Genomic DNA, 25,081 nt, shown 5'->3' with positions numbered 1-25,081 from the left:
GGAGAGCAGGATAAGAAGCTACAGAATTTGGTGAGCATTTTGCAAAGCTAGGATGGTGGAATGGTCACAGATTGTCATAGTCTTGTGACAAAGCCTGATCGGGATGCTAAGAAGTACAACCCCTGGGAAAGTAGAGAGGAGGAGGTTATGATGATTGACTATGAAAGGGAAAAAAAAGCCCCCTTCCATCTGACTCCTATTACACAGAAAAGGCAAAGTACAGTAATCACAACCCCAGCCAGCAAGACAGGCCCTCATTCAGAAAATTTTCATGATGAGTGGATTTGCTCCAACTGAGCTTACTGAACTAGCTGCCAAGTTCCAGGGAAAGGCGAAGGGAAGTCTCCAGGTCTGGTTAGTGCTGCTCTGAGATACAGGATCAGATGGCATTTCCTGGACTGGGTAGGAGGCAGAGAAAATGAGCAATGTCACCACACACCCTGCCCTCTGGTGGTGCTTGTGTGGTGATCAGGGGGTTCAAGTTACCTACTGCTTTGCAGACTGGGTTATTCTGGCTGCAGTGAGGCTTGACCCAATGAGGGGGATCTCCCTGGGCACATGAAACCTTGGAAATCTATAGAGGAAGTACAACAAATTCTTAGGGAGCTGGGAATGAGACAGGCCTTCTATGCCTCTGCCTTTGAAGGCTCTGATCCAGTCATATTCACTATGGGAGTGAAAACCAAGATACTCTAGTCTGCCCTCAGAACTTGCTGCTGCTGCTGCTGCTGCTGCTGCTAAGTTGCTTCAGTCGTGTCCGACCCTGTGCGACCCCAAAGACAGCAGCCCACCAGGCTCCCCAGTCCCTGGGATTCTCCAGGCAAGAACACCGGAGTGGGTTGCCATTTCCTTCTCCAGTGTATGAAAGTGAAAAGTGAAAGTGAAGCCACTCAGTCGTGTCCGACTCTTCATGACCCCATGGACTGCAGCCCACCAGGTTCCTCCACCCATGGGATTTGTCAGGGAAGAGTACTGGAGTGGGGTGCCATTGCCTTCTCCCAGAACCTGCTATGAAACACCAATTGATATCCATGCTGAGCCCAGTCATGGGACAAGGCATTTATGAGGTTGTGCAACCCACAGCTGATTTGGGGGAAACTGAGAAATCTAGGGACTAGATAAGGGTTGTGGGAATGGCCCAAGATAGAGCAGGAACTCAAAAAGCCCAAAGACTATCCCAATAGGGTCTGAAGGGTTCAGTAAAAATAACCTAGAAGAAAATATGGTTTAATTTCATAGCTGCTGGGACCCAAGCTGAACAATTAAACTGATAATCCAACACTATGTTGGTTGACCTCAGCCAATCCTTTGAGAGGACTGAAATTGCTTCATACTGTGACCCTAAATTTTATATTCAGTATATTTCCTAATACTCAGTGATCAATGCAAAAAAAATAGAGGAAAACAATAGAATGAGAAAGACTAGAGATCTTACCAAGAATACTAGATATACCAAGGGAACATTTCATGCAGAGATGGGCACAATAAAGGACAGAAATGGTATGGATCTAACAGAAGCGGAAGATATTAAGAGGTGGTAAGAATACACAGAAGAACTGTACAGAAAAGATCTTCATGACCCAGATAAAAACCATGGTGTGATCACTCACCTAGAGCTAGACATCCTGGAATGCAAAGTCAAGTGGGCCTCAGGAAGCATCACTATGACAAAGCTAGTGGAGGTGATGGAATTCCAGTTGAGCTATTTCAAATCTTCAAATATGATGCTGTGAAAGTGTTTCAGTCAATATGCCAGCAAATTTGGAAAACTCAGCAGTGGCCAAGGACTGGAAACACTCAGTTTTCATTCCAGTCCCAAAGAAAGGTAATGCTAAAGAATGTTCAAACTACCTCACAATTGCACTCATCTCACAGGCTAGCAAAATAATGTTCAAAATTCTCCATGCCAGGTTTCAATAGTATGTGAACCATGAATGTCCAGATGTTCAAGCTGATTTTAGAAAAGGCAGAGGAACCAGAGATTAAATTTCCAACATTAGTTGGCTCATCAAAAAAAGTAAGGGAGTTCCAGAAAAAAAATCTACTTCTGCTTTATTGACTATGCCAAAGCCTTTGACTGTGTAGATCACAACAAACTGTGGAAAATTCTTAAAGAGATCAGAATACCAGACCACCTGACCTGCCTCCTGAGAAATCTGTATGCAGGTCAACAAGCAACAATTACAACTGGACATGGAACAACAGACTGGTTCCAAATTGGGACAGGAGTATGTCAAGGCTATCTACTGTAACCCTGCTTATTTAAATTATATGCAGAGTACATCATGCAAAATGCTGGGCTGGAAGAAGCACAAGCTAGAATCAAGATTGCCAGGAGAAATATCAATAACCTCAGATATGCAGATGACACCACCCTTATGGCAGAAAGTGAAGAAGAACTAAAGAGCCTCTTGATGAATGTGAAAAAGGAGAGTGAAAAAGTTAGCTTAAAACTCAACATTCAGAAAACTAAGATCATGGCATCTGGTCCCATGTCTTCATAGCAAATAGATGAGGAAGCAATGGAAACAGTGAGACACGTTTTTTTCTTGGGCTTCAAAATCACTGCAGATGGTGACTGCAGCCATGAAATTAAAGGACGCTTGCTCCTTGGGAGAAAAGTTATGACTAAACTAGACAGTATATTAAAAAGCAGAGACATTACTTTGCCAACAAAGGTCTGTCTAGTCAAAGCTGTGGTTTTTCCAGTAGTCATGTATGGATGTGAGAGTTGGACTACAAAGAAAGCTGAGCACCGGAGAACTGATGTTTTTGAACTGTGGTGTTGGAAAAGACTCTTGAGAGTCCCTTGGACTGCAAGGAGATCCAACCAGTCAATCCTAAAGGAAATCAGTCCTGAGTATTCACTGGAAGGACTGATGCTGAAGCTAAAACTCCAATACTTTGGCCACCTGATGTGAAAAACTGACTCATTGGAAAAGACACTGATGCTGGTTGAAAAGATTGAAGGCAGGAGGAGAAGGCTATGACAGAGGATGATATGGTTGGATGGCATCATTGACTGGGACATGGGTTTGAGTAAGCTCTGGGAGTTGGTGATGCACAGGGATGCTGCAGTCCATGGGGTTGCAAAAGAATTGGACACAACTGAGTGACTGAACTGATGACCGATGATAATATTCCCTAAAGCATACCTTTAGAAATATTTTTATGACAAAAAACCCCCAAAACTGAAAAAACAAAACAAAACAAATAGCCATCATTCTTAGAAAAGTGAGAGTCATCACTCTCTTTTTACTTTGAGCATGTTGCTTTAACTACGGAAAGCCTTAAAACCTGAACAGTGGCTCAGAGCTGTTCCACCACGGCTAGGATAGGGGCCCCACATGATCTTGCAAAAGCCTCAGGGATGCAGTCCTACTCAGTGTGGGTGTTTTCACAGTCCAGATTTTTGATGCAGCTCAGGTGAAAGCCTTGGCCCTGGTCCCAGGAACATACCTTGCTGTACTGGGCTTCAGTTCAGTTCAGTATTTGGAAGTATTTGGAGTTTGTATAGAGCTCACTATTCACTGCTCCCTTAGATATAAGCAAAAGGTTATATCTCTGTACTCTAACATGTGGTCACCCCCAGAAGTGTTCTGGCCCCCTCATGCTATAGATGGTTGTTTGTTTAGCTTTTAGTTGCTAAGTCATGTCTGACTCTTTGTGACCCCATGGACTGTAGCCCACCAGGTTCCTCTGTCCATGGGGTTTTCCAGGCAAGAATATTGGAATGGTTTGCCATTTCCTTCTCTAGGGGATCTTTCTGACCCAGGGAATGAACTTGTGTCTCCTGCTTGGCAGGCAAATTCTTTACCTGGGAAGTTACGGATGGTTATGGAGGGCAAACAGTTATGGTCAGGAAGGTCCTGTTGACACTTGAGCATTCTCCCCCATGAGAATATAAGGTTTTAAATCTCTTTAATACCAGAGAACATATGGGGCACTATACCCTACAGGGCCAAGCTCAGTAGACCGCTATCAAGAATTCTGTCTCTGGGTTAGATTAATCAAACCAGTGCTGAGCAGAAACAGCAAATGGGAATCAGTAAGCCACCACATTGAAGAATGGTAACTTTACAATACGAATTACCTGAGTGACCATCAGGAAATACGAGAAACTATGGAATAACTGAACTGAGTGCATTGTACATCCTGCACATAGTGTTTTCAACAGCCCAGTATGGCCAGTTAAAAATTCAGATGATTCATGGGGGATGACCAAGAACTACAGAGAACTGAACAAGGTAGTGCACGCATCCATGTGGCTGTGCCCAACACTGCCACCATCTTAGATGCCTTGGCCCTGGTCCCAGGAGTGTACCTTACTGTACTGGGCTTCAGTTCAGTTCAGTTCAGTTGCTCAGTCGTGTCTGACTCTTTGCAAACCCATGCAGCACGCTAGGCTTCCCTGTGCATCACCAACTCCCGGAGCTTACTCAAACCCATGTCCCTCGAGTCAGTGATGCCATTCAACCATCTCATTCTCTGTTGTCCCCTTCTCCTTCTGCCTTCAATCTTTCCTAGCATCAGGGTCTTTTCCAGTGAGTCAGTTCTTTGCATCAGGTGGCCAAAGTAGTGGAGTTTCAGCTTCAGCATCAGTCCTTCCAGTGAATACTCAGGACTGACTTCCTTTAGGATTGACTGCTTGGATCATCTTGCAGTCCAAGGGGCTCTCATGAGTCTTTTCCAACACCACATTTCCAAAGCACCAATTCTTAGGCATTCAGCATTCGTTACAGTCCAACTCACATTCCATACGTGACTACTGGAAAAACCATAGCTTTGACTAGACAGACCTTTGTTGGAAAAGTAATGTCTCTGCTTTTTAATATGCCTTCTAGGTTGGTCATGGTTTTTCTTCCAAGGAGCAAGCATCTTTTAATTTCATGGCTGCAGTCACCATCTGCAGTGATTTTGAAGCCCCCCAAAATAAAGTCTCTCATTGTTTCCATCGTTTCCCCATCTATTTGCCATGAAGTGATGGGACCGGATGCCATGATCTTAGTTTTCTGAATGTTGAGTTTTAAGCTAACTTTTTCACTCTCCTTTTTCACATTCATCAAGAGGCTCTTTAGTTCTTCTTCACTTTCTGCCATAAGGGTGGTGTCATCTGCATATCTGAGGTGATTGATATTTCTCCCAGCAATCTTGATTGCAGCTTGTGCTTCCTCTAGCCCAGCATTTTACATGATGTACTCTGTATATAATTTAAATAAGCAGGATTACAATAGATAGCCTTAATGTACTCCTATCCCAATTTGGAACCAGTCTATTGTTCCATGTCCAGTTGTAATTGTTGCTTGTTGACCTGCATACAGATTTCTCAGAAGGCAGGTCAGGTGATCTGGTATTCTGATCTCTTTAAGAATATTCCACAGTTTGTTGTGATCTACACAGTCAAAGGCTTTGGCATAGTCAGTAAAGCAGAAGTAGATGTTTTTCTGTTCTTGGCTTACCAAATGCTTTTTTCAGTGTATCTCTTGTGACTGAGTCACAAAATCAATCTGCCTTCACATTGGAGGGAAAACAATGGACTTTTCAGTGTTTCCCTGAAGTTACTCTCCCAGCCCCATCAATCCTCATGGATGGTAGCCTGAGAACTGTCCCTGTTCTCTTTCCCCAGCTAATAAAATGGGCTCATTTTATTGATGATATAATGTTAACATATGAACACCTGCCTATATTGCAGGACACTCTGAAGACTTTGCTTGAATATCTTTGAGGGAGAAGATGGATGATAAACCACAGAAAATTCAAGGCTCAGGCATTACCATAAAATTTTGTGGTGTCATTTTGTTGGGTAAGATACTCATGGTCTAAGAAACTGTGATTGATAAGATACTAGTCTATACAACTCCTAAGAACATGAAAGACATGCCAGCTTTCATGGGGATTTGGGGGTTTTGGAGAACTTTTCTTCTTTATCTGGGACAGTGCCTTCATCCCTTATACCACTTGATTAAAAAAGGGTATGTGTGGGACTGGGATCAGAGCATCAAGCCACTGTCCAGAAGGCAGAAATAACTACTGCAGCAGACGAAAGCTCTGGGCATCTCCAGTGCAGGGATAGCATCTGGGTAATCTGAGACTCTAGAAGGGACAGAATGTGGCAGAGAAACAAGAGAGAGTACCCCTAGGATTTTGGTCCCTGCTCTGGAAGGGGGCAGATTCCCCATATATCCACAGAGCAACAGCTTCTAGCAGTGTATGTGGCACTCCTCCAGGAAGAGCTTCTCATGAAGGAACAGGGTATCATGGTAAGAACTTCCCTTTCTATGAAGAGCTGGGTTGAAAATACATTCTTTCACTCTTCCAAGATGACTGAGTGGCTTACTTGCCGCAGAGGCCAGCCTGCCCACCAATCACTGTCTCCAGAAACATGGGTTCTGCTAGGTCCTGTGGAGTATGTAGATCCTCCTGCCCTTGTTCCTGCAGAGGCCTCTGTAGCCTGTAAAGAGGGAATAGGGGAAACACCCACTGATGCCCTCTATAAATGAGGGTCTATTTGGGGCAACTGGTAAACATGGACTGTAGTCACCATTCTGCCCAACACTGATACCATCTGATGGAAATAATAACAAAGCACAGCTGCCAGTGGGTTCAACTTAGAGGGTTTTGCCTAAAGATTACTCTTGACTCCTGGCTGTTAATTCTTTGCATCAACAGTTGGGCTGTTCTAAAGGCATTGACCCTGTGGCCTGGACAATGGGAAGCCAAGGGTAACTGGTCATGAATAAGCCATCTTGGGGTCAGGATATGCGGGAAGACATTTAGGTTTTGTCTATAGAAGCCTGCGGCAGTCCCTACAGTCTTCAGTGTTCATGCTCCTAAGATGTCAACAACCCCTGGCAATCAGGAAACCAGTGTCCTAGCTCTGGTACAAGCCCTAGCAACTGTATAGCCAATGATGACAGATTGTTTTAGAAATACTATAACTTGGTTAGCAATGTAACAGCATGTTCTGTGTGTTCTAAGTAATGCCCAAGGCAAATTCCCAAGGATGCCGAAGGACCTTCACTAGAGTTCTCAACTGGTGAGGAAATGGCCATTGATTATATTGACCCCCTCTCTCTGAGTGAGGGTTCTAAATTAGCCTTGTGTGGACACTGCACCTGGCTTAACTCACAGGGCTTATTACCAGGCAAACCTGGCTGACATCATTAAAGATTAGAGAAGCCAAGTTACTATGTACACATACCCTTGTTAAATGGACAGTGATTAGCAGTCACATTTCAAAGGTCTTGGTGAGCAAGACTGGACAAAAGAACACATTAAGTGGAGGTTTCCTCTCTCCTATAACCTATAAGCAGCAGAGTTAAAAGAAAGGAAAAATGAAATATTAAAACAGCAGATGAAATTACCGATAGGTAAAACCACTGAGGCCTGGTGGACTAACGTGCTGTCCGGGGCTGTAATACATTTCAGTGATTGAGCAGTAGGGTCCGTGGCTCCATACAGCAGACTGCTATCACCTCTATTGCTGCTGCGGTATCCGCCTCCAGCACAGCCAGAGAGCCATCAAACGAGCCATCTCCATGCTAGTGGGACCCTAGACTGACACCTCAAGGCACATTGTGGAAGAGAAGGGCCGGTCACAATGATGGAGGGGTGGAGGAGGTCATCAAGAGGACGTGACCTCCAACTGACACCGGAGCTGGACAATCAGAGTCTCCGCACCCCCTCCCCTGCCCTCGGAATGCCCACCTTCCCCATGGCTGGAGCCATTTTCAAGGCCGCAGCCGTCTTAGAGCAAGGTGTAGTTAGACCATCAAGGACGAATACTGTGACTGAACTCAGGTAAGGTGGCTGTGTAAACGTTTGAGATTCTGGCGGGGAAGTGGGTGCGGGGATCTTTCGCAGCGGCTATGGCCAAGCCTCGCAAATAAGTTCTCATGATTGTTTATTAGACCCGCCACCTACAGCCTGGAGTGACTGCCTCTTTCTTCAGTTTCTCCTTGCCACCGCCCTCCCCGTATGCAGGGGCCAATTTGGGAACAGACAGGGAAATATTCAGAACTTAACTTTCATGGGAATTAAAATCCTGTTTGGATTCTTTCCTCCCTTTAACAGGCTATGATTACAGAAGCCTGATATTATAACATGCGAGTAAACATGGCAACTGTGTTTTTGAGTTATTGCTTGTAATTACTGTAGAGATAGGGATATTAGAAAAAAACAGCTGAAAGAGTTATTGCTGTTTCATCATGCATAGAGAAGCTAAGTACAGATTACTTAAAGTTTGCCTAAAAGATCTATGAATTAATGTTATTGCATATTGTTTATTTTCTGGTGTTCCTTATATTAATATGATGAAAAAATATTCAATAGGGGTAAGGAAGGAAGAGGAGAAAGATAAATTCAAAACCATAAGATATGTCTTACAAAATTAATTTCTGTCCCACCAGCTCCACTATCTTATTTAATTAAGTGGCTCTGTTACTTAGTTTTCCATAATGTAAGATACCTAATGGTAGAATATATATAGACTGTAGATTATACAAATATTTATTTTACAGGAATGTGCTTAATACTATCACCAGTTCATGTATTCCCAGTGTGTTTGAAATTAAACCATGAACATGTGTAAAAAATAGTATCAGCCTGTTATTGTTTCAGGACCTACAATCATGTGACAGATTATCTGGACTCCTAATTTGCAGTTCACATTTTTTGCCACTTACATTTCATGTATCATCTTCCTTTGTTTCAGTCCATAGTCATATCTTAACTCTAAATTTTAAAGCTTGCTTATTTGTAACATTCATTTGTGTTTAATCCAAATTTTTTTTTGAAATTCCCTGAATGGGTTTCCAAATTTTAAATCATAAGCTAATTGATGTAGGGAAATATATACTGTTTTAAAAAACTTCACTGAGACTAGTAATTAATATCTGCTGAATGAAGTAATAAAACACCAGTTATTCAGTCAACAAAAAGCCTCTTTAGAATTTGTGTTGATGTTATACACTTTAGTAGAAAAGGTTCATCCATTAATAAATTTAGTAAAATTTATTAAAAATATATTTAACCAGAAAAATTATAGATTGAAAAATTGAAAACACTTCTTTGGCACTTTTACCTATTACAAAGCAAAAAACAATACATGGTAAAAATGATTTCAGAAAAATGATTATTAAAAGAAATGAAAACAGCATAGAGTTGTAGCACTTGTAATTTCTGTTCAGTGTTCCATAAAGCGCAAGTATAGATTCTTTTAATAAAAAAGTAAAAGTGGAAAAACACAAATGTCAAAAAAATTATTTATGTCAAGGTTGAGATTTGATAGCTAGATGACTTCTTGCATATTATTAAATTAAGTCACTAGTTCATTTTCAAAAATCCATTTTCTAGGCAGTTCACCATATGTTTACTAGTCAGTTTTAAATGGAAATGCATATTAAAATAGTTTGGATTATTAACCTGCAGCACAATTTGTCCAGAGATGGAAAAGATTCGATAGAGTGGCAATCTCAGTGTATTTCTTTGAAAATAGGATTTTTAAAGTGTATAATGCACTCAAGGAAGTTGGAAGGGAGGTCTTACTATTCGACAGACACTTTTCTAAGTGCTGTTTCATGTATTCTCTCGTCTATTCAATATAATACTATGTTGTTGGTTATTCGCTAAGTCATGTCTGACATGTGACCTTGTATACTGTAGCCGGCCAGACTCCTCTGTCCATGGGATTTCCTAGGCAAGAGTACCAGAGTGGGTTGCTATTTCCTTCTCCATAGGATCTTCCTGATCCAGAGGTGGAACCCGCATATCCTGTGTCTCCTTACAGGAGGATTCTTTACATCTGAGCCACCTGGGAAGCCCATATGATACCATGGGGTAGACATTATTGTGATCCTCATTTTAGCGCTAACAATGAGGTTTCTAGAAAGATACTTTAATCAAGTAGTGTGTGAGGTTGTAATAAGCTCTTCTAGGTGCTATTTCCTGCCAACTCTTCCATGCTTGTTTTCACTAACACTATTTTCCCTGCTTGCATTATACTTAACATGCTGGTTCTTTGTCTGTAAACTCTTTTACATTCTTCAAAATCACTGATCTCACCTCATGCCTAGTTCTCCTTTATGAGGGCTCACAGTCAAGAGTACTTACTGCCATGCACTGAATTAATCTATTGAATTTAACTAGGACAGCTTTCACTTGGCTGTTATATTGCTGAGGGCAGGAACCTTGGCTTACTCATCTTTAGTCTTAGCAGCAGTTCCCTGCAAAACGTAACTTGTTATGTGCTGTACCTTATTCAGTTCAGTTCAGTTCAGTTCAGTCGCTCAGTCATCTGACTCTTTGCGACCCCATGAATCGCAGCACGCCAGGCCTCTCTGTCCATCACCAACTCCCGGAGCTCATTCAGACTCAGGTCCATCGAGTCAGTGATGCCATCCAGGCATCTCACCCTCTGTCGTCTCCTTCTCCTCCTGCCCCCAATCCCTGCCAGCATCAGGGTCTTCCAATGAGTCAACTCTTCGCATGAGGTGGCCAAAATACTAGAGTTTCAGCTTTAGCATCATTCCTTCCAAAGAACACCGAGGACTGATCTCCTTTAGAATGGACTGGTTGGATTTCCTTGCAGTCCAAGGGACTCTCAAGAGGCTTCTGCAACACTACAGTTCAAAAGCATCAATTCTTCAGTGTTCAGCTCTCTTTACAGTCCAACTCTCACATCCATACATGACCACTGGAAAAACCATAGCCTTGACTAGACGGCCCTTAGTCGGCAAAGTAATGTCTCTGCTTTTGAATATGAATATGCTGTCTAGGTTGGTCATAACTTTCCTTCCAAGGAGTAAGCGTCTTTTAATTTCATGGCTACAGTCACCATCTGCAGTGATTTTGGAGCCCCCCAAAATAAAGTCTGACACTGTTTCCACTGTTTCCCCATCTATTTCCCATGAAGTGATGGGACAAGATGCCATGATCTTTGTTTTCTGAATGTTGAGCTTGAAGCCAACTTTTTCACTCTCCTCTTTCACTTTCATCAAGAGGCTTTTCAGTTCCTCTTCACTTTCTGCCATAAGGGTGGTATCATCTGCATATCTGAGATTATTGATATTTCTCCCAGCAATCTTGATTCCAGCTTGTGCTTCTTCCAGCCCAGCTTTTCTCATGATGTACTCTACATGTAAGTTAAATAAGCAGGCTGACAATATACAGCCTTGATGTACACCTTTTCCTATTTGGAACCAGTCTGTTGTTCCATGTCCAGTTCTAACTGTTGCTTCCTGACCTGCATATAGATTTCTCAAGAGGCAGGTCAGGTGGTCTGTATTCCCATCTCTTTCAGAATTTTCCACACATAGAAAGATGAAATTTCAGGGCAGAAGGAACGTCTGAAAGGGGATGTGGGACAGGGAAGCATAGAAAAGACATAAGGCTATTGATCTGAGATGTTCACAGCTTCACAGAACAACGCAGCTGGTTGCTCAGCCACATGGGATGTCTTCCAGGGCGTGTGGAAACAGTACACCTTGGAAAAGTCACATAGGAGGAAGAAGGATTGAGAGTTTTTCTACTTTTCCATCCTGTCTCTTGCCTTGCACTGGTTAGAGTTAGACCTCTTGAATGTTACCACTCTTTGCACTTCTAAATTGTTCCCTGGAGAATGACATTCTAACATGTATACTATCATGTAAGAATTGAATCGCCAGTCTATGTCTGACGCAGGATGCAGCATGCTTGGGGCTGGTGCATGGGGATGACCCAGAGAGATGTTATGGGGGAGGAGGTGGGAGGGGGTTCATGTTTGGGAACGCATGTAAGAATTAAAGATATTAAAATTTAAAAAAATAAAAACTAAAAATAAATAAATAAATAAATAAATAAATAAATTGTTCCCTGGGCAGCATTTCACCTGATCTTCAGAGTTGTGGGAGAAACTATCAGTTAACATTTTGAGTTTTTTTTTTGTTCACTGTGGATTTTGCATTAACTTGATTTTTTCAAAATATACTGAATTTTTTACAGCCAATTAAAATTTGCCTTACCCTAGCCCCAAACATTCTATAGTAGTGCATATTCCCACAGGTCTAGGTTGTTTAAGATGCACTGGTTTAAACTGGACAATTTTCAAATCACCAGATGCAGAAACACAAAGATCCCCAGGCTCCTGACAAAGCCCATATTACCCTGTCCACTTTTATCAATTAATCAATCAATTCATTAATTGAACAAATGTATATTAAGATTCTGTGTGCCAGTAAAGATGTTAGCAGATAGCTGTGAAAATGACACTGTAACTACTATATTTAAAAATGTAGTTTCTTTTTTTTAAAAGTTTTTATTTTTACTTTATTTTACTTTACAATGCTGTATTGGTTTTGCCATACATTGACATGAATCTGCCATGGGTGTACATGAGTTCCCAATCATGAACCCCCTCTCCCACCTCCTACCCCATATCATCTCTCTGGATCATCCCCGTGCACCAGGCCCAAGCATCCTGTATCCTGTATCGAACATAGACTGGCAATTCATTTCTTACATGATAGTGTACCTGTTTCAATGCCATTATCCCAAATCATCCCACCCTCTCCCTCTCCCTAAGAGTCCAAAAGTCCATTCTATACATCTGTGTCTCTTTTGCTGTCTCGCATACAGGGTCATCATTACCATTTTTCTAAATTCCATATATATGTGTTAGTATACTGTATTGGTGTTTTTCTTTCTGGCTTACTTCACTCTGTATAATCGGCTCCAGTTTCATCCATCTCATTAGAACTGATTCAAATGTATTCTTTTTAATGGCTGAGTAATACTCCATTGTGTATATGCAGTTGACACCACCCTCATGGCAGAAAGTGAAGAGGAGCTAAAAAGCCTCTTGATGAAAGTGAAAGAGGAGAGCGAAAAAGTTGGCATAAAGCTCAACATTCAGAAAACAAAGATTATGGCATCTGGTCCCATCATTTCATGGGAAATAAATGGGGAAACAGTGGAAACAGTGTCAGACTTTATTTTTGTGGGCTCCAGAATCACTGCAGATGGTGACTGCAACCATGAAATTAAAAGACACTTACTCCTTGGAAGAAAAGTTGTGATCAACCTAGATAGCATATTCAAAAGCAGAGACATTACTTTGCCGACTGAGGTCCATCTAGTCAAGGCTATGGTTTTTCCTGTGGTCATGTATGGATGTGAGAGTTGGACTGTGAAGAAGGCTGAGCGCCGAAGAATTGATGCTTTTGAATTGTGGTGTTGGAGAAGACTCTCAAGACTCCCTTAGACTGCAAGGAGATCCAACCAGTCCATTCTGAAGGAGATCAACCCTGGGATTTGTTTGGAGGGAATGATGCTAAAGCTGAAATTCCAGTACTTTGGCCACCTCATGCGAAGAGTTGACTCATTGGAAAAAACTCTGATGCTGGCAGGGATTGGTGGCAGGAGGAGAAGGGGATGACCTAGGATGAGACAGCTGGATGGCATCACGGACTCAATGGATGTGAGTCTGGGTGAACTCCGGGAGATGGTGATGGACAGGGAGGCCTGGCATGCTGCGATTCATGGGGTCGCAAAGAGTCAGACACGACTGAGCAACTGAACTGAACTGAACTGAACTGAACCACAGCTTTCTTATCCATTTGTCTGATGATGAACATCTAGGTTGTTTCCATGTCCTGGCTATTATAAACAGTGCTGCAATGAACATTGGGGTACACGTGTCTCTTTCAGTTCTGGTTTCCTCGGTGTGTATGCCCAGAAGTGGGATTGCTGGGTCATATGGCAGTTCTATTTGCAATTTTTTAAGCAATCTCCACACTGTTCTCCATAGTGGCTGTACTAGTTTGCATTCCCACAGACAGTGTAAGAGGGTTCCCTTTTCTCCACACCCTCTCCAGCATTTATTGCTTGTAGACTTTTGGATCGCAGCCATTCTGACTGGTGTGAAGTGGTACCTCATTGTGATTTTGATTGCATTTCTCTGATAATGAGTGATGTTGCGCATCTTTTCATGTGAGTTTGTTAGCCATCCATATGTCTTTTTTGGAGAAATGTCTATTTAGTTCTTTGGCCCATTTTTTGATTGGGTCGCTTATTTTTCTGGAATTGAGCTGCAGGAGTTGCTTGTATATTTTTGAGATTAGTTGTGTGTCAGTTGCTTCATTTGCTATTATTTTCTCCCATTCAGAAGACTGTCTTTTCACCTTGCTTATGGTTTCCTTTGTTGTTCAGAAGCTTTTAATTTTAATTAGATCCCATATGTTTATTTTTGCTTTTACTTCCAGTATTCTGGGAGGTGGATCATAGAGGATCCTGCTGTGATTTATGTTGGAGAGTGTTTTGCCTATGTTCTCCTCTAGGAGTTTTATAGTTTCTGGTCTTACATTTAGATCTTTAATCCATTTTGAGTTTATTTTTGTGTGTGGTGTTAGAAAGTGATCTATTTTCATTCTTTTACAAGTGGTTGACCAGTTTTCCCAGCACCACTTGTTAAAGAGATTGTCTTAATCCATTGTATATTCTTGCCTCCTTTGTCAAAGATAAGGTGTCCATATGTGTGTGGATTTATCTCTGGGCTTTCTATTTTGTTCCATTGATCTATATTTCTGTCTTGTGCCAGTACCATACTGTCTTGATGACGGTGACTTTGTAGTAGAGTCTGAAGTCAGGCAAGTTGATTCCTCCAGTTCCATTCTTCTTTCTCAAGATTGCTTTGGCTGTTTGAGGTTTTTTGTATTTCCATACAAATCTTGAAATTATTTGTTTTAGTTCTGTGAAAAACACCGCTGGTAGCTTGATAGGGATTGTATTGAATATGTAGATTGCTTTGGGTAGTATACTCATTTTCACTCTATTGATTCTTCCAATCCATGAACATGGTATATTTCTCCATCTATTAGTGTCCTTTGATTTCTTTCATCAGTGTTTTATAGTTTTCTATATATAGGTCTTTAGTTTCTTTAGGTAGATATATTCCTAAGTATTTTATTCAATTCATTAGTTGAACAAATGTATATTAAGATTCTGTGTGCCAGTAAAGATGTTAGCAGACAGCTATGAAAATGACACTGTAAGTACTATATTTTAAAAATGTAATTTCTATTGTTATAACCTTTAATTATTTTTCTGGAAATTTGCATTGGTACATCACTAGTTTGTTTTCCTTATATAATTAAAATATATGACATACTCAACACTTTTCAAGAGGAACCAAATCATCATATTCAGCTGTTTGCATTCACATCCAAATTACCAGTTTATAGAAAAAATGTTGAAAGCAAAATCTACACACATGCCTTACTCAAGAGAGCATATTCAAATAACTTTCAATTACAAACTTTTTTTGGTTGACAAGAACCTTATATTCACATATATATACTATTGCAGGATCTTATGTGCTAATGTTCTAAATTTTCTTTATACTTGATATATGACTTCTATTAAAATCTACATTTTGTTGAGTTTGGCTATTTGTTTTATTTTTCACTTTTTTCTTACTGCATATATTTCATGACAGAAAATAGGAAAATATATATATATATATACACTGTTTATTATATTTCAAGGTGAGAGAATGATCTAACAGTATAGAGTTCAGAGAACAGTAACGGTAATGAATTTCCTTGTAGTTGAGCTTCCCATGTTGAAACACTATGTTCAAAATCACTAATATTCTACTTATGCACTAATATACATACTAATATAACTCATTAGTATATGAGTATACTTCTGTCATTCTCTCTAAGGAAAAGAAATAATTTGAAGCATAAACTGATTTACTACTACATCACATAATTACTTAAGCAAAACTCCAATTGTCTTGGAGTTGATATTGAGGACATGCTTTACTAGATAAAGAGCAGATGTAGACTTGAATGAGTGACTAAGAACATATGGTAAGAAGCAGCTCAGAAAGATGAGCTATGTTATCATTGGGAATTTTAAATAAATTGAGGAAAAAAATCACTGAATTTTTACAACAAAGAAGTTATCAGGAGGGTACTGTGATGAGATAAATAGGAATACCTGCAACAGCAAGTTGCTTCCTCTTCTGTTAATTGCAGCCTAAGGCTCCTATATGTTTGAAGATCAATAAACCAACCTGCAAGACTGGGTAGTTGATGATGTAGTGTGTGTGTGCGCGCTCACCTCTCTGACTCTTTGCGATCCCGTGGTCTCTAACCTGCCAGATTCCTCTGTCCATGGAATTTCCCAGGCAAGAATACTGGAGTGGGTTGCCGTTTCCTACACCAGGGGATCTTCCTGACTCAAGGATCAAACCTGTGTCTCCCGCGTTGGCAGGTGGATTCTTTACCACTGTGCCACCTGGGAAACCAGTTGACGATGTAGTAGGACACAAAAGGCAATTGTTTTCTATCTAATTTTTTAGAATTTGTTATTCTTTTAAAAAAATTATTTATTGTAAATTTTACTACCTATTTTATCTTCAGGGCAATAATGCAAAAGTTGAGGTGTTAGAAGAAAATGTAGTAAAAGGACTCATTCTAGATGGCCTACCACTTTGTCCTAATGAAGGAGAAATATATTAAGGTGTTAAAATAGGAGATTGAATATAAATTGTACAACATGATGAACATAGTTAGAAAATAGATTATGACCATGCCAGAAAAGATAGCAGTAATAGTGTTTGTTCTGTTACAGACACCATAACCTAAGGAAATCCGCAATAAAAATGTACAAGAAATATTGTTGACAACCTATATCTCGAGTATGTTGCATGTTTTCTAATTTTCTTTTGATGAGTCACTGTGTGTTATTCTAACAAGTCAGCGCATGACAGTTACCTGTATATTTTCTCATGCTATTAAGATTCTTTGAACATTGTTGATAATCAACCTTGATTAATCAGAATAAATTAGTGAAATTAAATTTGCTCACATATATCACCTCCTGTTTTCATATTCATGTTTACAGGAATCAGGCACAAAATAAATCTTTAAGTAATCTTCCATTCAGTTGCTCTTTTAAAAATAGGTCTTTAGTCAGACTGGTGGATAGGTAAAACCTCATTCAGTTCAATTCAGTTCAGTCGCTCAGTTGTGTCTGACTCTTTGCGACCCCATGGACTGCAGCACACCAGGCCTCCCTGTCCATCACCAACTACTGGAGTTTAATCAAACTCATGTCCATTGAGTCAGTGATGCCATCCAATCATCTCATCCCCTGTCATCCCCTTCTCTTCCCGCTTTCAATCTTTCCCAGCATCAGGGTCTTTTCCAATGAATCAGTTCTTCTCATTGGGTGGCCAAAGTACTGGAGTTTCAGCTTCATCATCAGTCATTCCAATGAATACTCAGGACTTATTTCCTTTAGGATGGACTAGTTGGATCTCCTTGTAGTCCAAGGGACTCTCAAGAGTCTTCTCCAACACCACAATTCAAAAGCATCAATTCTCTGGCAATCAGCTTTCTTTATAGCCTCATTAATTTTTTTTAATTAAAAAAATTTTTAAAAGCCTCATTAATTTTTCTATAGAAGTGCATCCCATTTTTATGGACTATTTTAGATATTTATTAAAGACAGTACTATGTAGTAAAAATCCCAGATATCTTGAGGACTTCTCATTTTTCAATACATTTTATTTTATGTCTAGTGCTTATAAAATAAGGGGCAAGTTAGATACTCATACTGTTGTAATAAATATGTCTATATTTATTAGCAGGATAGTTCTATTAATTGCAAATATTGTTAAGGGGAATCTCAGAATATGCATCACTGTGACTAAAAACTCCTTGATTGCTATACTTTTAAAGTGATTTAAATTGTTTAAGAGATAACATTACTTATGATTATCTCTTTAGTCTCCTTCATTTAAAAAAGCAATTTAGGTAGAACATTTTTTTAAATTACTACATGTTATTTCAAATTTCCTTCTATGATTATTATAGCAAAACACTTGGAATTTAGCATTATTATACCACTGATAGATTGTGTCCCTGGTTTATACACCTTAGGATATCTCACCCACAAGATTAGTGATAGCTTGTGAATGAAATGCCATCCATGCTTCTTAGCATCTGTGTAGTAGTGCTAAGGACTCTGAAAAATTCCTTTAGATAATATTTTACAATTATTTTCATTTAAATCCCAGATAACTTACCATGGCTTCAGAGGACTCCTTTTTAAAATATGAAGTTTGTAACTATTAACACCAAACCAGAAGCAATTTATAAAAAGCTAATGGTCACTCCAGGAAAGTAATCTTAGAAGCAGCTTTGTGGTTATTCAGGAGTAATAGTGTGATAAACACTATCTTGGACACCTGAAATCTTACTGTAGTTTCCAAACTCAAAAAAATTTGGCATAATAGGAGAACTAGCACTTGGGTTAAGAGATGATCCCTGCACTTTGTTTGGATAGGACTGAAGTGAAGCTTAGTTCATGTGGTTCAGTGAAGCACTAGGTAATCGTTTGGCATGACTTGGTGGAGTTTAGGATTATTGCCTTTGAAGAGCAGAATATTAACCTAATTATTATAGCCTGCACACCCCTTCCCCCAAAAAAAGGCATGTTATGTCACTAGTTTCTTGTACAGGTGTTTTCCTAGTCTCAGAGCAGAGGATAACTTTTGAAACAGAGACTTGTAAAGACTGTTGTAACACCCATCCCTATTTTGTTGAAGATTGGTATTTTGAGGGATTGGAGAAGGCTATATATGCTGAATTCTTCTCTCCTTATAGTGAGAAGATTTGCAGGGTTCCCACAGCTCATTCAGATAAAAAGGAAAAAGCCCATGCTTTCTGTCATATACAACATCCTTACCTGTCTCTTTGAATGATAAGTCTAGTCCAGTGGGTTTGTGTTCTCACTGCTGAATGAGCAGCTACATCAGTGATGAAGTTCAGTTCAGTTCAGTCACTCAGTCATGTCCAACTCTATGCAACCCCATGGACTGCAGCATGCCAGGCCTCCCTGTCCATCACCAAATCCTGGACCTTGCTCAAACTCATGTCCATCAAGTTGGTATGCCATCCAACAATCTCATCCTCTGTCATCCCCTTCTCCTGCCTTCAATCATTCCCAGCATCAGGGTCTTTTCAAATGAGTCAGTTCTTTGCATCAGGTGGCCAAAGTATTGGAGTTTCAGCTTCAGCTTCAGCATCAGTGCTTCCAGCAACTATTCAGGAATGATTTCCTACAGAATTGACTGGTTTGATCTCCTTGCAAGTCCAAGGGACTTTCAAGAGTCTTCTCCAAAATCACAGTTCAAAAGCATCAGTTCTTTGGTGCTCAGCTTTGTTTATAGTCCAACTCTCACATCCATACATGACTACTGGAAAAACCATAGCTTTGACTAGACAGACCTTTGTTTGCAAAGTAATGTCTCTGCTTTTTAGTATGCCGTCTAGACTGGTTTTAGTTTTTCTTCCAGGGAGAAAGTGTCTTAATTTCATGGCTGCAGTCACCATCTGCAGTGATTTTGGAGCCCCCTGAAATAAAGTCTCTTTCTGTTTTCTTGTTTCCCCATCTATTTGCCATGAAGTGATGGAACCAGATGTCATAATCTTTGTTTTCTGCATGTTGAGTTTTCAGCCAATTTTTTCACTCTCCTCTTTCACTTTCATCAAGAGGCTCTTTAGTTATTCTTAGTTTTCTGCCATAAGGGTGGTGTCTTCTGCATATTTGAGGTTATTGGTATTTCTCCCTGCAATCTTGATTCCAGCTTGTGCTTCTTCTAGCCCGGCATTTTGCATGATGTACTCTGCATATAAGTTAAATATGCAGGGTTACAATAGACAGCCTTGATGTGCTCCTTTTCCTATTTGGAACCAGTCTGTTGTTCCTGTCCACTTGTAACTGTTGCTTCTTGACCTGTACTCAGATATTTCAGGAGGCAGATCAGGCGGTCTGGTATTCCGATCTCTTTAAGAATTTTCCACAGTTTGTTGTGATCTACACAGTCAAAGGCTTTGGTGTAGTTAATAAAACAGAAGTAGATGTTTTTCTGGAACTTTTCAGAAGTAAATGTTTCAGAAGTAGATATTTCAAGTAGATTTTTTTTCTGAAACTACTTTTTAGAAGTCGATATTTTCAGTGTAGAAGAGGAACTCTAATTAGCCAGCCAGGGGCCAGGAAGACACCACTTAATTATTCCCTGCACCACAGAGGTAGAGAAAAAGTAGTTCCCCAAAGGAAGGGAGAAAAGGAAAAGGATAAAGTGAAGAGATATATCTTCCAAGGATGACTCAAATCTCCTCTGAAAGCAACTAAAATTTAATTATCAAGTTGTGAGAATTGAATTATTTTTCTTTTCCATGCAGGGAGCCTGTTGTTTTCAAATATTATTTTTTACCAAATATTTCTCTGGGTGGACTGTTGTATAGTTTTTTACCCAGATAGAAGAAATATTGTCACATGCCTTACCTTCTTCACCCTGAGAGGATTAGAGGCTGCATCATTTGGTGGAATAAAAACAACTCAGAGCAAGAGGTTTGAAAGGCAGCCCTAGCTGATTAAGTAACCTGTGGAGGTTAAACCTGAGTAAATCCCCTACAGTTAAGCTTTTCTCCAGTATCTGCAGCACAGTCAAAGTTGTTTTTGATGCCAGGAACCTGTGGACAGATTGTATGGATTGAGGCAGAAAGTAGTGTTGGAGTCTTGGGAAGACCAGAGGTGTACAAATTATCCACGCACAAGGAATAGTCTGAGTCCTGTACTTAAATTTCAGTTCAGAGCTTTCATGAGAGATTTGCAGAACAGCCCCTCTCTATAGGTAACTTCTTTTAGAAATGCGCTTACTATCTGTTCCCATCTTAGCTGCTTAAAATGGACTTCGGCTTTCCACTATCAACTGAAGCTGTTGTGGTTTCCTTCTTGCCAAATCTAAAAATGTTTCCTCTGTTTTCTTTGTCTTGACCAGTTTGAGATCTCTTTAAACCTTTGTTTTTTATGGAAACTCTTCCTCCTTTACATTTAGTATCAGTTTTTCTTGCTTTATCAATGTTGTCTTGCTTTATTTCTACAACTTGGTTTGAACCAATTCTTACAGTCCTTTTGTGACTCATTATTCCTTATTCTCTTGCTAGGGATATTAACAAAGACAGTGTTTAGACTCTGTTTTTTTTTTTTTTTTCTTTATTTCTGAGATAGCTGCTTCTTTCCACTCTCTTCCCTCCCTCTTTCTCAGTATCTGTCTTTCTCAGCTCCTTCCTTTCTTCCTCTTTTTCCCTTTCACTACCTGCTTCTCTCCCAACCTCCCTGTGATTCTGGTGTTTTTTCTTTTGTTTTGTTTCTTAAGGGAGAGCCATCTTTCTTTAATGTCCCTTTATAGGCCATGGCTCACACATGTTTTCCTGGAGAAGGGCATGGTAACCCACTTCAGTATTCTTGCCTGGAGAATTCTATGGACCAGAGAAGCCTGGTGGGCTACAATTCATAGGGTTGCAAAGAGTCAGACACAACTGAAGCAACTTAGCATGAACGCACATACATTATAGGACCCCCTTGAGTGGTTAATTTGTGTAATACCTAAATATATTTAAAAACTGACTGTCTGAAAATACTGAATTAATCATGCTATTTTCAATTCTTATATATTCCAGTAATTTCTCTTTGCATTCACCTTTTTCAAGTAGGTCATTAAAGACAGTTCACAATTTGATCTCAGATTGTAATTTCTTCTATAGATTGGCCCTATCTTTGTGTCAAATTCTATCCTGGCTTTAAAGTCCAGTAATAATAGCTTTTAATGATATTTTTCTCACTAATTCTGGCTCATTGGTTTCTTGTGTCTCTCAAATCCTAGAGTTTGTGCCACACATTTAATATCCCTCCTTCTCTGTCTTTATGTCTGTCACTATTTTTCCATCTATCATCTATTGTATAACATTAATTTCATGTTTAGTGTAGTATACTTATCTATCCCATTATGCATCATCTCATTTAATCATCAAATGTCCCTATTTTTATTCCTATTATAAATAATAGAAAACCAAGGCTTAAAGTTTTAGACTGTTTCCCTGAATTGTGTTGAGACATATGTAAGATTAAAAAATCTTTGACTGTAAAAGTATAATTTTCCACTATACTATACAGAAATATTTTGCCTTATATTACTTTATTAGTCCTTAATAAAATCCTTAGCCAAGTGGATATACTAAGAACATGAATATAATGAAAGAATGGATGACAGTTTTAAGATGTTAAGTCTAAGATTCCTAAGTGGATGATAGGCAACTTAAAGCCCAGGTTCATGACTTAATATCAATGTGAATGTCCCTAGCATCATTGTAATTATAGACACTATAAATGCTAGTGCTTATTAAAACTTGACTATCAGACAGCTATTCTATATATACATTTTCTTATTGAATTATCAGAAAAGCCTAATTAGATAGGAGTTTTCCCTGTATATCCATCAGAAGAAACAGCATTTCAGATAAGTTAAATAAGTTACCAAGGACACACAACAAGTGCCAGAACCAAGAACTATATGCAGGTACATTCATTTCATATTGTTTACTTTGCTTTGCAGCTTCTCAGTCAATACTTGGTATTAAAATACAGGTATCCTCTTGAGCTCTGCCTAGAGCTTGAAAGAGCAGAGGGTCAAACCAAGTCTGAGCATACCCTTTTCCATGTACGTGGAGTCTGCTGGCTCCAGTGCAGTGCCATCCTGCACGTGGAGGTGTATCTCAGGTGCTACCCCAAGGTCTCTTTCCAAGTGTGTTTGTCTAAGTGGCCATTTAGATCTTTCTAGGTTTTCTTTGGGCTTCCCTGGTGGTTCAGCTGGTGGCTGCAAGAATCTGCCTGCAATGTGGGAGACCTGGGTTTGATCCCTGGTTTGGGAAGATCCCCTGGAGAAGGGAACGGCTACTCACTCCAGTATTTTGGTCTGGAGAATTCCACGGACTGTACAGTCCATGGGGTCACAAAGAGTCGGACAGGATTGAGCAACTTTCACTCACTTTACTTCTGGGAAGAATCTGAAAACATTTCAGTTTTGCAGTACTCTGAGTCTAGGGTGAGTTGATAATCACAGAAAACATGTGCATCCAGAGTGAGATTGGGAACATTTTGGATAAGTGGATGAAATGAGTACCTATTTATATAGTTATATATCTAGATCATATTTGTTATAATCAAATTGAAAACATAATCTACACTTGTGAGATTTTTACTTTGTTTTTAGTTATTACTATTTATTATTCTGTTGAAAAGAATATAGCCTTCCATTGGCTTTTGTTTTAAAATGTACAGGATAGATTAGGATGTTGAGAATGAAATAGAAAATATAAATTACATGGAATATACAAATAATTCTATATAGAGAATCATAAGAATGATACAAAGCTTCTGAGATGGAACTTGCCACTCTGTTACTGATTCAGAGACATTGTAGATAATGAATGAGGCCAAGTTATTGACCAAAAATAGGGATTTTCTAAACATGAAAAAAAGTCATTTAAGAGAGTGCTGAGTGGGAGATAAATAATGTTATTCTTAGCAAAGTTATTTATTGAAAATTTTGACAAATTGAATGTCAACAAGTAAATGTTTTCCCTACCTTAAGCACAGTAAGTATGTATTTTTATTTTTTGTCACATAATTACTGATATTTCATATTAAAAACATCACAAATATTATATCATCACTTTCACATTTCTGTTTCCAGTTCAATGAGTAATGAAGGTAAATAATACTGTGCTCAGTTAAATGTTAAAATTCAAAAGAAATATGAAACATGCAGACTACTAGCACATCTAATATTTATGAGCAAAAGTGTTTGGCTGGTCTATACGACATTAGCATTTTTCAGTGATCACAGAATTTCAAGCCAAAAGAAACAAACAAAAACTATTTGATGCAAATCAAAGGATTTCAGTCAAATTTAATAAACAATATTGGCAGAAAGGGTGGTGAGGGAGTTGTGAAAGATAGCAGAGGGCAGGGAAGGTTAAGAAATGTAACTGTTTCAAAATAGTATGGCTTCCTATCCATTTATTTCAACGCTAACTCTACAGTTAATGTTCTGTGTTTCATTACTTGAGTCTACACTGTAAGCAGTATGCCAGAGCTTGTTTTTGGATAACTGATGCCAGTAAAAGCTGTACTAAAAAGACACACAGTGAAATCTATATGAGAACAGATTTGTAAATGGGTGAAATATTTTGGTATATGTTATGTTCCTTGTCAACACAGATGTTCAGGGGTCTTCTGTGGCATAAAGATGACATAATGTTTTAAGACTTATTGCATGTGAGGAAGATGAAAAATTCAAGTGTCCATTTCTGCAAATCACTATGGTGAAATGGAATATAAGGGGAGGGGGGTGGGTTGTCTACCCAGTTAGCACACCGGGGTAAAGAGATACTGATTGAGTCCAACACAGTTATTTCTCCTTAGCAAGAGCTTAAGATGTTCTTTACCCCAGGATTGTATAAGGCCAACAAAAAGTTTTTATCAGTTATATAAAACTGGAGTGTTACTATAAACAAAAATATATGAAATAGATTATAAATACATTATAAAAATAAGGTATATCTAGAGATGTCTTTTTTTAATACAAATATTTACTGATGAAATGACATCTTAATATGTTCCATAACCTTTCCAAAAATTACTTTTTATGGATGGAGTAACTGAAGTTCAAGGGCAAAAGAACTTTGCCAAGATCACACCATCGGCTGGCTTGAATCAAATTTTGATCCTAGGCCTCATAGATCAGGATAATAAGGAAACCTTATGTACAGTTTATTATACTGATTTGTGTACGCAATCATTCCTGCTTACTTGGTGAATCTAGTAGTGTTTCTGTCTAGCTCTGACACCTCTTATATAATTTTTGGTCCTTTTATTTCTTTAATCCATGTTGTTCCTACTATATCTTATGTTACGTATTCCGGTTTCATCCAAATCAATGTGTTCACTGTAGTGAACTTATTTTCTCCTTTTACTGATATTTGAATTTGTTTCCTAGAGTATTAGACTTTTGACTTAAGCAATAGAGGTCAAGGTGCTATTGCTGTTTTTCTTTCTTTTTGCTTGTGTTTTTACTTAAATCACAGAAAACAAAGAGAAGCAATATATATATTTCATGTCCCTGAAAACTTTCTTCTAGACTGAGCTGTGGCTCTGACGTAAGGGTTTGCCGCTGATTTGGTTCCTT

General features: G+C 39.2%; 1 long non-coding RNA gene across 1 annotated transcript in view; it reads left to right on the top strand.

Moving 5' to 3' along the window:
- Nucleotides 1–25,081, top strand: part of LOC121816354 (uncharacterized) — a 70,814-nt gene that overhangs the window by 37,883 nt on the left and 7,850 nt on the right. Inside the window, exon 3 of the long non-coding RNA XR_006055892.2 lies at nucleotides 5,693–5,803. This is a non-coding gene — a long non-coding RNA (uncharacterized LOC121816354). The remainder of the gene's footprint in view (nucleotides 1–5,692; nucleotides 5,804–25,081) is intronic.

The sequence above is a fragment of the Ovis aries genome, chromosome 1 (assembly GCF_016772045.2).
Source record: "Ovis aries strain OAR_USU_Benz2616 breed Rambouillet chromosome 1, ARS-UI_Ramb_v3.0, whole genome shotgun sequence".
Taxonomy (NCBI): domain Eukaryota; kingdom Metazoa; phylum Chordata; class Mammalia; order Artiodactyla; family Bovidae; genus Ovis; species Ovis aries.
Note: the sequence above shows the minus strand (reverse complement) of the source record. Positions and strands in the feature narration are given on the sequence as shown.